This window comes from Sminthopsis crassicaudata, chromosome 6 (genome assembly GCF_048593235.1).
Source record: "Sminthopsis crassicaudata isolate SCR6 chromosome 6, ASM4859323v1, whole genome shotgun sequence".
NCBI classification, from domain to species: domain Eukaryota; kingdom Metazoa; phylum Chordata; class Mammalia; order Dasyuromorphia; family Dasyuridae; genus Sminthopsis; species Sminthopsis crassicaudata.
The window spans coordinates 223,806,716-223,818,899 of record NC_133622.1 but is presented as its reverse complement, the minus strand read 5'-3'; positions in this window follow the sequence as shown (position 1 = coordinate 223,818,899).

Here is a 12,184-nt window from a genome sequence, read left to right as displayed (position 1 = left end):
GATGCTCAAAACAACCCTATGAGGTCCGTGCTATTATTATCCCCATTTAGCAGATGAAAAGTGAGGCTGTAACAGACTAAGTGACTTCTCAAGAGTCAGTAGCTAGTAAGAGTCTGGGGTGGAACCTGGGAAGTCATCTAGTTCCACCTTTTACTTCATGGTACTTCAGTGTTTTGTTTTGTTTTTTTTCTCATGGGGATTGCATCAGCCAGGCACAATGACTATGCTCACCAGCCCTGCCTTCCCATTCCTTCAGATGAGGAAACTGAGGTTTCAAGAGTGTTTAAGTGACTTATTCAAAGTCACATGAGTAGCATGAGGCAGATGTGAGATTTGAATGCACACTAAATCTCCTCTTTCCATTGTAGTGGATAAAAGATTAAACTTGTCATCAAAAAGTGAGCTCGATTCTGCCTCCTGTATGATCCAGGGCAAGTTATTTCCTCTTTCTTATCCTCAATCTTCTCATCTGTAAAATGGGTATTAATAATAATAATCATGATTTGTTTTGAAAATAAAATGAGTCTATATCTTTATAGACACACACACATGTATTACTTTGCAAAACCTTAAAGTGTCCTATAAATGTTAGTTACCACTAATAGGTAAGGTAAACCATCTTGCATTTTAACCCTGACCTTATAGAGGCAAAGTCTCTCATCTTGAACTGATGAGTGAATAGCTCCAATGGCAGAAGCTTCAGGTACAAGACCTGGTGAGTAAGGGAAGCTTTATGTTTTTATTTTATTTTATTTGGTGAGGGGGAGGGGAAAATCACTTTTTTATTTGGGTTTTGTTTTTTGTTTGTTTGTTTTTTGTTTTTTGGTGGATTCGTGTGGATGTGTGTAGGAGACAGCGCTTTCTGAGATTGCTTATCTGTTGGCAAGGATTTGGGGAAGCTAGAAATTTCCCATCCAGGAAATCTAATGAGGAAAGTGGTTCCAGTGTCAGCGATGGCTAAGACCACATTGGTCATTAGCGGCTGAGCCAGGATTCGAAGTGCTCTCGTCCTTGGACTCTATCTACAAAACCATACTGCTGATAGAAGAAGCTAAGAGAGCAACAAATCCAGTGTTCCTTATTTTCTGAGCGCTGAAACTCTTCACCCGAGACAGAGAAGCAATATGGGATTCATGCCTTCTTAGACCATGGTTGGAGACCAATCTCCCATCAAAACAAAACAAAACACCTGAATTCCTTTGCAGTCATCCCTTTTTAAGGAGACAAAAAAGCATCATTAAGATGGACCTTGCAGAAGGAACTCATGTTCTTGAGTTTTAGGATGGAGTTTGGAAGATTGGGGTGGGAAGACTCCAGCTGGGATCACTTAGTAACAGTGCCCCCCTTAATAGTTCTGAGCCCCAATTTTTTGTAACCTATCAAATGGGACCAGCAGCACATGCAGCCTTTGCTTCCAAGGCTTAACATAAGACCCCAAAGAGAAGTGAGTTACCATCATTATGCCTTTGGAAAGGCTAAGGGCATCCAGTGTCCCAGTCCTCTGCCCCTCAGCCCCCTTTCCTGTAAGTAGCTGTGTGCTTTGGGGATGTCTAACACCTTAAAAGCTGCTTGTGTTCCTTTGGTTCCTTGGCAATCGGCCCAACTAATCTCCCAACATTGAAGAGCATTATGAAAGTTAAGCTGCATGGAAAAAGAATAATAATTCTGTTCTCCCAGAGAGGCACAGGGTCAGTACTGCCTTTATGAGCTTGTGTGTGTTTCTTGGCAGGAGCAGAATAGCTTTTTGAGTCCCCTTGCCCTCCTCCCCCAACTCCCTGCATCATCGAGCTGTTTACTCGGGTTAGCAAAGTCAGTCCAGGATGGCTGCCAGGGGCTGCTATTAGGAGGCTAATCTTGTTTACCCCAAACCAACTATAGGATTTCTCAAAGTTATCTTCCTGGCCTGGGTTTGTTGCCTGAAAAATCTCAAGGCTATTTCATGAGATCCCTGGGATCCTCTAGATGAAGCTCGAATAAGCTCATGGAATCATAGATTTAAAGCTGGAAGAGACTGTGGAGACCATCAAATTTAACATCCCCTTCTCTGCCCCTCCCCGGTTTTCCAAAGGATAAATGGCTAACATTTCTATAGCGCCTACTATGTGCCAGGCACTTTGGCTTTATGGGTAGTATCTTATTGGATCCTCACAGTCACCTTGGGAGGTAGGTGCTATCGTTAACCTGATTTTTCACAGGCCCACAGAGGTTTGGAACCTGCCATTTAGGGGTCACAGAGATAATAAATGGCATGACTACATTTCAAACTCCAAATCCTGCCCTGTGTCCAAGGAGTAAGCCATATTGTCCAAAATCGAAGTTCCGAAAAGATTTTGTTTAGGATCACACAGCTATCCTTTCTAATCTGGGACCCTAAAGAAAGGCAGCCAGTTTAAATATTTAAAAAAAATTTACATTAAAAAATATTATTTAAATAAAAATAAGACTAGAAAAAAAAAGTAGTTTATTGCAGTAAGATTCAAAGTGAGAGATAATCTGTGTGACCACAAATAAGTCACTAAATATATTAGCTTCTCAATGTTCTTGTTGGTACAATAAGGTAGAATGGGTTCACTGACTTGGAATGTTCCCTTCAAGTCTCACCTCTGATCCTATCATTTCCCTGAGCCTCAGTTTCCTCATCTTGGTGAGTTCAAATCTGGCCTCAGATACTTACAGGCTGTGACCCTGGGCAAGACACTTAAGTCTGCCTCAATTTCCTCATCTATAAAACAAGAAATTAGGTGACTTCTGAGGTTCTTTCTAGTCCTATCTTATGATTCCTTATGTAAATTTATCCCCCAAAAATATATTTTAAAGTTCAGGATGGCAGGGTAACAGAATAGAGTCTTGGAAGGGAAGTTCAAACCTTGCCTCTGTTATTTGCTCCCTGTGTGACTTTAAGCAGTCCCTTGCTCCCTCAAGTTGTACCTCAACTTTCCCATCTGTAACAAGTGGTGACTGGACTGAGTGATCTCTAAGTTCTCTAAACTCCTGAAATCCTATCAAATTCTACACTTTAGTGCCAGAATAGAAACTAAAACCCAGATGCCTTAATGAGCAAGTCATTTAACTCTGTGTACCTCAGTTTCCTCATCTGTAAAATGAGTTGGAGAAGAAAATGGCAAACCTCTCCAGTATCCCTGCCAAGAAAACTCCAAAAGGGGCCATGAAGAGTCAACACAACTAAAATGACTCAACAACAAAATGGGGATAATCATAGCATCTACCTCACCACGTTATTGAAAAGCTCAAATAAGGAAACACACGTCCATTGCTTTGTAAACCATAAAGGTCCGAGTCGGTAGCTCTCATGATTAATCCCAGTTCAGTGCCCCCCACCTTTGAATTTTTTATTGGATACTTCTCTAATTATAACTTAGAAATGTGAATTAAGAAAAGGGGTCTAATTCAACAGGCCTAGCTCAGTTGCCCCTTCATTAAAGAAGGGGACAAAGGCCTTTCTGAATTTCTAAATTATATCCTCAGATAATGCTGGAAGGCTCTAAGCCCCCTTACTTCTGCTCACTCACTCCGGTCAGATGCAAGAGATGTGAGAGCTCAATAGGAAGGCCAAATCTCCTATTATTTTTTCCATCCTTCAAAGGCTAAAATAGATTTAATGAGAATTAAAGCTGAGGATTTGAGTGGGAATTTGGGGGTGGGGAAACAGGGGGTGAAGTTGGAGGCACCCAAGGCTCCTTTCCCCTGCCCAAAACCTCAAATAAATCACTTTTTTCATTTCAGTCATTTTGTTGGCGTGCCCTGGGCATCAGCAGCTGCCAGAATCAATAGCCCCAAGCTGGGGTAAGTAGAACAGGTTTTCTCCCTGTGGAGGGAGGGTGATATGGGTAAAGTGCCAGGGTCCTTTGGGTGACTCAGGGGCCCAATATCCAAGAGGAGCCTTTGTCAACACGGCTGCCCTCCTTTCTTTCGACTGCTGAATTACAGTAAAATTCTTTGGGTAGAATGGAAGCTTCTTGAGAACACCTTTTTTTTTTTTTTGGTCTCTATTTGCCCAGTGTCCCCAAAAAAGTCAAGAGAGAAATATCATGGTATAAAAATGTGGAGTTCATGATAGAGAACTTGATTTTGGTTCAAGTCCTTTCTCCGACTCAGTCTATCTAAAACCCTGGAAAATCCTCTTCGTTTTTTAATCAACTAATCAACCAAATCAATAATCTAACTTCCAGAGATGCTTGCTAACTTGCTTTGGTAATAAGTGTCCTGATTCCGGAGTTTCCCTTACTACAGAAATCACAGCTCCATTCCTTATCCCCAGAGCATCCTAAAGGGTCAAAGAAGGAACTTAAAAATTAGAATCAAAAGGATCTCCGAAGCTAGCTTGTCCAACTTTCCATTTTACAGGTAAGGAAACTGAGGCGTGTGAGGAATGATTAAGTGATTTGCCGCAAGTCTCTCAAGGGGTAACCATAAGTGGTAGAATTTAAATCCAGTTCCTCCTACTGCGGTATTTTTTCTACTACACCTATTCATATTATTATTATTATGCTGAATATATGATCATTGAGTTGAATGAAATGGAATTACAAATCTATTGATTTCTTGCCAAGTTCCCAAAGGCTGGACTGAGTCTCTTGATGTTTCATTTGCACATTGAATCTTCCCTTTCAGGCTTGAGATTGCTTAACTGTCCCAGAAAATAAAGACTTGCTTAATACTTCTTTCACTTTCTTTATTTTTCTTCTTTTGTCTCTGTTTTCTTTTGCAACATGGCTAATATGAAATATGTTTTGCATGACTTCATGTGTATAATCAATATCATATTGCTTGCCTTCTTAAGGGGTGGGGGAAGGCCAGGTATGAGGGAAAGAATGGAGATCTCATTTTTTAAAATGAATATTAAATTGAACGTAATTGGGAAATATTTAATGAAATAAATCAAACTAGTTTACTTTTTCTCTGCCTATTATTACTCAATTAGGAAGCTAATGTTTAAAGCTAGCGTGGTACAGTAGAAATTCGGTATCAGATGTTAGAAGATCTGGTTTTTATTCCTGTTTCTACTACTTATTATCTGGCTAACTTGAAGCAAGTTACTTCATCTCTGTCTCAGTTTTTTTCTTTGCAAAGCCTACTCTGCAATCCTGTGATCTATGACCCTAAATGTTGAGTTTTTAGGAGCCCATAGTAAATATTCTCTTCCTACTACTCAACTTGTATCCTTACCTCAAACACACACAAATGCATTATGGGAGAAATTTTGGTACCAGGGAGAGACTCTCGAATTTGTCTATCTGAGAGAGTTGCTGATTTAAATTCTCCTTAAAGTCTCCTCAGGTTAGTGCTGAAAAGTTGCCAGAATGATTTCTTTTTTATGACTAGGAGAAACCATACGTTACCCACCAAATCAGGTGATCAACAGAAATATGAAACTGTGGTCCCTGGGACCCTCCTTCCCAATTTCTTCCACTGAACAATTTTAGTTTGGAGTGAAATGATAGAGCAAGAGCTTTATCCTGGAGCAAGCAAAGAGTTAAAGGATTGCAGATTTAGATTTGGACAGTGGTGGTATGTTGTGTTGGGACAAAAGCCTATTGTTAAATTTCCAGTGTAATTATTTACATCTTGGAAATATTTTATAAATATGCTACAAATCGGGGCTTGATTTATAGTTCTGTTGGTTGTCTAGACTTAAGAAAACGATAATAATATTTTAAACTTAAAAGTATACTATGTGTACTTTTCTCCCCCTGGAGAGCAGGTTGTTAAACATTTATCAGCACACCTCCAACTGAAAGGGCTCTAGGGGATCATTTAATTCAAGGATAACTAAATGATTATTTTATTCATGAAAAGACAGAGTCCAAGAGGAACCTGGAAATCACTGTGTCTAAACCCTTTTATTTTATAGATGAGGAAACTGAGTCACACACAGGTTAATTTGTCCAACTTCACAGACACCAAGAATCAAAAACTGGATATAAACTAAGGTTTTTTGACTCCCCATCCAGGACTCTTTCACATACCTTCACCAGTCTAGATCTCAAACTTTTCATTTGTGAAATGAGAGAGCAAGATGCCCTGTGATTTTTGTGACTCTCCCCAAAGATCCACTCCTATAAAATACTATAAAATACACGTGTGTGTGTGTGTGTGTATGTGTGTGTGTGTGTAAATACTATGTTCCAGGCACTGCTCTCCAGGGGGAGAAAAGTATATAGTATACTACTTTTAAATTTGTATCTTTTGAGGATACAAAAGAGAGACAAAATAAAGTCCGTCCTTAAGGAGCTTACAATCTAATGGGAGAGACAAAATGCAAGCAAATATGTACAAAACAAGGTTCATACAGGAAAAATAGGAAATAATCAGGAGAGGGAAAGCACCAGCATTCAGAGGGGTTGGGGAATTCTTCCTGTAAAAGGTGGGATTTTAGTTGGGATTTAAAAGACCCTAAGAAAGCTGGGAGACAGAGACGAGGAGGGAGAGAGTACCAGACAAGAGGGACAAGCAATGAAAGATGCCAGGATAATAAATTAGGAGTTGAAAAGGACCTCAGAGGTATTGAATCCAACCCCTTCATTTTACAGATGGGGAAACTGAGGCCAAGAATCACATAACTAATGAGCCCAAAGGGCAGGATTTGAATACAGACCCTCAGATTTAGTTTCCCCTCCCCCCCCTAGGAACTAGAATTCCTAGGTAAGTCTTTGCTTGTTTCTTTCCCCAAGCCCCAAGTTCTGCCACATCATTGATGGTTCAAGTGCCATCCACAAGGGGCTGGTTGTTCTGGCTCCAAGCAGGCTCTGGGCCAGGCTCATGAATACCAGTGTTATTGAGCAATGCTTGGGACTTCATCTTCAGGAACAGCTGCTAGGATTTCCAGCAGGGCTACAGACTCACCCATTTGCCATTCTTTCCCAGAAGTCCTGTGTGTTCCTGAAAGCCAAAAACTGATAGTGGAATCAGATATCAGAGAGGGAATGTGTCCCATATTCTCAGGACGGGAGGGCACTGACGTGCTGCCAGGGGAACCTAGAGCCAATGCCGTGTGGAGGTTGACGTCTGCCCCAGGAAGTTGTGTGAGTCTGTCCAGCTTTTCTCTCCAGCCACATTATAAGCTCCCTACGCTCAGAGTACTTTTCGTGTCCCCCAGTAGTACCTAGTGAAGCATCAATCACATAGTGAATCATCAATAACTATCTGTTAATGAGATACTTCCCCCACTTTGTCACGAACTATGTCATCATCATGCTTTTTATAATTTTTTTGGTTTGCAAAGTCTTATCCATATATTTTCCCATTTAATTTATTATCATTATTATTATTAATTTTTTTCGAGGCAGTGTTATCACTTAACAATTTCCTTTGAATGGAGAACAAAACAGATCTCAAGACTGAAAGCAGAACAATGTCTCCAGATAGAAGATTTGCATTTTGGGGGTAGATGATTTGTGATTCAAAATGAACAGAGATTATTGCGGCACATGGAAGGCAGAACAACCCTTTGTGTTTATTTGTTTTATTTTTGTATTTTTTTTAGGTTATATATATATATATATATACATTCATTTTTCTTTTACATATTTCCATATGAGTAAGGTTGGGAGAGAAAAATCAGAAAAACATTTCATTTAATTTCGATCCTCACAATAAACCTGGGGAAAGTACAGTATTGCCCTTATGCTACAGATAAGGAAATGGAAGGACAGGAGGGTTTTTGACTTGCTCAGGATCGGCCACTCAGCTCTTAAGCATCTACGGCAGATTCAAATTCAAGTCTTCCCAACTTGGAATCTCTGCCATCCAATCTAACTAGTACCTAAGTAAGTCCTTCATGAACAGACAGGATCTGCACAGATGGCAGACTAATTGGATCCTATTGGGCACTTCCTGGTAGCATATTTATGTTTTAGAGGACAAGAAATCTTCCAGTCTTTACTAAAAGACCTCAAGAGGTGGAAAAATCAGGCCATAAATTAACCAATGAGCATTTATTAAGTATTGTCTGCTGGGTTCTATGATACAAATGCATAAAATGAAATAAACCTTGTCCTCAGAAAGTTTGCATTCTGTGGGGAAACAAGATGGGTACATAAAGGAGAATGCAAAATATATTCAAAATCAAATTACTTTGGGCAGCTAGCTCAATGGATAGAACAATAGGAAGTCAGAAAGACCTGAGTTAAAATTGGGCCTTAGATACTTACTGGCTGATAACATTGAACAAGTCACTTAAGCTCCGTTTGCCTCAGCTTCATCATCTGTAAAATGGGATAATAACTGCACCTATCTCCAAGGGTTGTGAGGATCAAATGAGATCAATATTATTAAGTGCTTAACACAGTGCTTAGCACATAGTAAGAATTATATAAATGTTAGGTATTAATGCAAGATAATTTGGGAAAGGGGGGCACCAGCATTTGATAGAGGTGGGGAGGAGGGCAGAAATAAGAAAAGGATGTAGCTCTTGAACTGAGCTTTGATGGAAGCTAGAAATTCTAGGAAGTCGAAGCAATGAACCCATTACTTCCCCTATTGAATAGCTCTTGATTTCAAGTTTTGCAATATTTGGTTTTCCTGAAATCGCATCAAAATGTTCCTTCTTTACAACTTCCCCTCCTTATTCCTGATTCAATCTTACAGAATCAATTGGAGTAAAAGTCCTTCAGACATTGAAAGTCATCTGTTAGATCCTCCCAAAGCCTCTCTTCTCAAGGAGAAGCATCCCCAGATCCACCAGTTTCTCCTTATATGATATAGACTTGAGGTCTTAGACAATCCTTTGCCTTCTCCTGGATGATGTCCATCTTTTCCCTAAACTTAAGCTGCCCCAGACTGAGCACAACACTTCCAATGTAGTCTGGCCAGGGCCAAATACAGAGGGACTAGCATCTCTGGATATTTAGGCTTTCTTGATTTAGCCAACGGTCACAAGAAGCTAAGTGGGTTGCCCCTTCTCACTGCTAACTTATGTTGACCTACAGTCCATTAAAACTCCCAGTTCTCTTCTCTATGAACTGCTGTCTAATCACTCTCATCACGTGCTTATGAAGTGAATTGCCTTTTTTCTATAATATTTTATTCATCCCCTAATTACATGTTAAAACAATTTTTAAATTTTTAAAAAAGTTTTAAGTTCTAAATTTTCTCCTTCCCTTCTCCCCACCCCGAATTGGTAAGCAATCCAATATAGTTTATACATGTACAATCCCGTAAAACATTTCCATATTAGTCATTTTGTACAAGAAGACTGGAATTAAAAAAAAAAAAAGAAAAAGTGAAAAACAGCATGTTTCAGTCTGCATTTAGATAATAATCAGGTTTTTTTTTCCCTTTAGAGGGACATAGATAGATATGCTTCATCATTAATTCTTTGGGATTATCTTAGATCATTGAATTGCTGAGAATAGCTGAATTGTTCCCAGTTCATTGCACAATATTGCTGTTACTTTGTACAATGCCTTCTTGGTTCTGCTCACTTCACTTTGCATCAGTTCATGTGAGTCCAGGTTTTTCTGAAATCATCCTGCTTGTCACAAGCACAATAATATTTCATCACAATCATGTGCCACAACTTGTTTAGTCCTTCCACAATTGAGGGGGTCCTCTTTATTTCTAATTCTTAGCCACCACAAAAAGAGCTGCTATAAATATTTTTGTACAAATAAATCATTTCCCACTCCTTTTTCTGGATGTCTTTTGGCTTATAGACTTAGCAATGGTATTGCTGACTCAAAGGATAGGCAGTTTTATGACCTTTTGGACATAATTTCATATTGCTCTCCAGAATAGTTGAATTGGTTCATAATGAAATTGATTACTTGAACCCCAACTTAAAACTTTACATTTTACCCCTACTGAAACATCTGCTCAGATTCAGAATCATGCACAAGCCTGTTTTTTGTATTCTGACCCATATCTATCAGATCAGATATTGGATAACTCAGTCAAAAAGCACTTATTTGGAACCTACTGTGTTCCAGGAACTATGCTTAATGCTGGGAATACAAAGACAGACAAAAGACAGCATCATAGGATTTAGTACTCTAAAGATGCTACTAATCTCCATGACTGCTTTCCCAGCTATGAAAAATTTTTACAAAAATAACCTACACCCAAAGATATCTCTGATGAAGGCATATGATAGAGACAGAAAATTGTCTTGCAAATGATATTGAATGAAAGGATATTGGGAATATAAAATACCACTATACTTCTTGCTTGTTGATTTTTAAAAAAGCAACAATATCCAATAAAATGAAACACTCCCTTCTAAGTCTTTTTTCTCAGTTTTTCTGATAAGTAGATCAAAATCATACAAAATCCCTTGAATTTTGAAATGTCTTTGTCATTCTTGTGATCATTAATACCAAGTGACCCATAAAACACAAAGATCTAGACTCCCCCAAAGGTGTTTGTCGGTGTCATAGTGGAGGATCAGCACAGTTAAAGGTGAAGAACTTTTCCCCCCAATTTTCCTACTGATGGATGAGACTGTGTTGATTTCATGGAGCCCTTAAACATTTCAAAGTCTCCTGGATAAGACAAACCATCACACAAGAAAAGTGGATAAAGAATGTCCAGAATTCAGATCGCTAAAACAGACAAACATGTTCTCTGTTTCTTTATCTCTGTCTCTGTCTCCGTCTCTCTCTTCCTTTTTCATCACTGAGGTCTTAGACAATCCTTTGCTTTCTCCTGGATGATATCCCTTCCACATCATGAGGGTTAGGACTGTGGTGCCTTCTTCCACCATCCTACTCCTTCTGCCCCATGATCTGGAAAATCGGCATAATCATGGAGCTCTTATACATTTCAGAGTCTCTTGGAAAAACCTTGTTCCCTTCTCTGTAAGGATTTAGAAGATTTAGGTTCTTAAGGGTTTAGAAGATTTAAGTTCTTGACTTGAACATTTTCTTCTAGCCCTAAATCTTCTAATTCCTCTAAGACAGAGAACCTCAGATGATATCTGTTTTTAAGCAAAAAATCTAGGGTCTGTCTGGAACTTGAAGAAATCATCTACTGTGATCTTCTGGAGGAAAGAAAAAAGAAAAGGAAAGGAAAGAAAGAAAAAGAAAAGAAAAAAGAAGATTATGTGTGTATACATATGTGTTTATGTATTTGTGTGTGGGTAGATGTGGGTTTGAATGTGTGAGTGTATTATAAGTTGTATGCTTATCAATGAGATATAATTTGAGGAGCATTGGGAACTTCTCTGGGTCCACAAATATCTCTCCCTATTTATGTCTGTAATTTCACTATTAGGATTTCATGGTTTTGTTCTTTCTCCCTCATTTCAAACACAAATGTAAGAGAGAAAAATCTACTCTCTAACAACTTAATGCAAATTGTTTTTTCAGATCACTTTCTTTCCTTTCAAACAGAATGGGGCAATCTAAGCTACTGAGTTTCTGAGTAGGAAGAAAAAACATGGGGTAGAGAGACTCGTAAAAATTTGTCAGATTCCAGTCTTCAAGAACCTCTGCTCTCTCTGTCCGCTCTACCATTCCAGACCCATAATAATTGGCTCACATTTCCATAATAATTTATTGTTTACAAACAGTTCCAACAAGGTAGGAAGCACCAGTACTCATGATCCCTTTTTATAGATGAGAAACCTGAAACCCAGAAAAATTATTTGTCCCAAAGTCACATAGCCAAGCATAGCTTTCTTTCCACCAGGCCACATTTTCCCCACCAATTTTATTTTATTTTTTGCATCTAATACTATTTTATTTTCTAAATACATACAAAGATAGTTTTCCACGATCACCTTTGCAAAACTTTGTGTTCCAAATTTTTCTCCCTCTCCTCCTTCCCCAAGACAGTAAACAATCTGATATCCTTTAAATATATCCCACTAGTTGTATTCTGAAAAAATTCTGCAGAAGGATCTGTGATCTAATTTGTAACCTTGTCTAACACTGTATATACTAAGCAATCTGAATTTTTCCTCCTAGGATTAAAACTCTGTAAAGACCAGTATTCACCATTGAATACAATTAGGTCTTGTTTAATGCAAATAAGAAATCTTGTGAAGTGATCCCATGTATTCAAACATATTATTTAGAGTTATAATTATGTCAAACATGATCATTGGTTCCAATCCAATGAAAACTTTGAGTGTGAATTTGAATAATGAGACGACTTTTAAGGGATTCAGGACCTGGCTGTCATACTTCACAAATTTTAGCATTACCCATTTAAAAGTAAAAGCAGT